The sequence below is a fragment of the Rhea americana genome, unplaced genomic scaffold (assembly GCF_003343005.1).
Source record: "Rhea americana isolate MKP2758 unplaced genomic scaffold, rheAme1 scaffold_18, whole genome shotgun sequence".
In the NCBI taxonomy this organism is placed as follows: Eukaryota; Metazoa; Chordata; class Aves; order Rheiformes; family Rheidae; genus Rhea; species Rhea americana.
Genome location: NW_028185927.1, coordinates 7,142,892 through 7,145,142, shown reverse-complemented (window position 1 = coordinate 7,145,142; position 2,251 = coordinate 7,142,892).

Below are 2,251 nucleotides of genomic sequence, written 5' to 3'. Positions count from 1 at the left end.
CAGCGTGGGAGTTGCCCCGGTGCGCACAGGCGCTCCAGGCCCTCGCGGCTCGGCTCCCGCGCTCCGGGGCCCTGCTCCCCGGGACAGCGGCCGTGCAGGTACCGGGGCCCACGGCTCCTCCTCCCATTAAGYGTCTGTGTTTGGAGTTGTTTACCAGCTCTGCTGCAGGCATTTGCTCCAAAGCAGGCAGGTTTCTCTCTTTTCTGCCTGTTTTCCGGAGCCCTGTGACCAAGCCAGGGACTGTGGGGCACCGCTCGAGCACAAACCTTTCCTCACTGCTCTGCCAGGGTCATACTAGGCAAGACTTCGAACCGGTATTTCTGGCCAATTATCTGTACAATTAGCAGTGGGCAAGTGATTGACTTTTCCAGCTGAGGTACCAAGCCACAGCACTGGCGGGGTGGGGGGGGAGTCTTTTACAGATTTCCCCCGAGCTGTCTTGCGGTTGCTGCTGTCGGTAAAGCGGAAACGGCAGCACGGGAGCCGCGGCGGCCAGCGCGGGGGGGCTCTGCTTGCCCCGCGTGCCGGCGTGCCTCGCCTGGAAAGGAGCCTCTCTCTGAGCAAACACCTCAGGCGCMCTCCGGGAAGCCAGAACCAGTCGCGGAATTTGACCCCAAACCGTATTTTTTGGAGACTCGCCTATCCAGGCGACAGATCTCTGGCCGCGCCGTGCCTGGGCCTCCTCTCTCTCTGCTTGCCCATCGGAACGGGGAGCAGCTTGCTGCCCCCGTGAGAAACGTGGGCTGCGGTTGGGAAGTTGGAATTCGGAAAAGCAAGCTGGAAACGTGCCCTGTCCGCAGCACAAGTTCGTTTTTAAAGAGAGCAGGTTATTGGCAAACGAATCAGACGTGGGAACTGCAGAGGAGTGCTGGGAGCCCCTGCGCAGCGAGCGCGGTGCAGGGAGCCCCGAGCTGGAGGAGGGCAGGCGGGGGCAGAGGGGCAGGGCGGTGGGAGGAGGCGGGCGGCAGCAGGCACTGGCCCTCGGGGCGGTTACGAGCCGCTTGGGCACTGGCACGCTTTAAGCAGAGCTCGCAGGGCAGAAGGGTTCAGTACAAGGCTGGGTGTAAGCGGTGCGGGAGTAATCCTGGCAAGGAACTGAAGAGYGTTGCCGGTAGCTCAGGAAAATCAGCCGTGGGTAAAATTACAGTCCGCAAGCACAAGCAGCAAGAACGTCGTGGCAATAACCTCCTGTTGGTGGACCCTGAGGTGCTGTGGGGTGCTCCTGGCGGCCCGGGCTCGGTGTCAGGGTGGGCACCCGCGCGGGGAGCCRGGCATGGCGGGGGCTGCTCTGCCCTGGGGCTCCCGGAGCCCCGGGTCCCGGGAGGCTGGTCCACGGCAGCCCGCGCACGTGGACCTTTCTAAGCYGGCGTAGTGCATTGCTGGTAGGATGCCGTTTCCCCTCTCCCGTTGCTTCCCAGAGCGCTGGTCCTTTCCTGGTGCTCTCCAGACGGTATCACGGGCAGGCTGCCGCGGGATTTCCTTAGGGCAGCTCCGAGCGGAGCAAGGGCAGGTTTGAAGCCTGGACTCCATTTCCCCAGGCCAAGGATACGGATTCTGTGGCAGATGCTGAATTCCCCTCTCCCAGGTCCCGCATGCCCTGGCGTGGCGTTTTGGGCTGAGATGAGCAGTTTTAACCCAGTGGTCCCCCAGGCTCCAAGGGCTGGAGACGGAGCGGCAGCCTGGGCAGCCTCCCGTGCCAAACTTGCTCCCCTGCCTCCCAGCAGAAAAATACCAGATCCTGTGTGTCCCCCAGATAATAACAGGAAAAAGCCTCCGATGGAGCAATGGAGCGTTTCTGGCTGGCGTGATGTGCTCTTCGAAACCCCTCCGTAGGGCTCGCTGCTCCAGCCCGCTGCAGGGCCGAGCGGTCTCGCAGGGCTGGCTGCATCTCGGTCCCTGCCCGCACCGGTCCTGGCRGCCGTCTTGCTCGACACGACCGTGCGGGACCTCCAGGCTGAGCCGATCCTCTCGGCCGGGTCTGCCTTGGCTTTCTCCACGCGCTGCTTTGGCCCTTGCTCGGGGCCCTCCTGCCCCCGCCAGCGGGCTGCCCGCTCCCCGCTGCCGACGCCGGCTGCCTTCCCTGCGTCCTCGGCCACCGCGCTGCCCTGCCGCGCTTTGGTGGCCCCCGAGGAGCGCCCGGCGCCGCAGCCCTCTCCGCGGTGCCGAGGGAACCCCCCCTCGCCCCCAGGACAGCCCGCGGGAACGCCTGCTACCCGCTTCTTCGGTTTGTTTGTGCCTCTCCTGCTAAAAA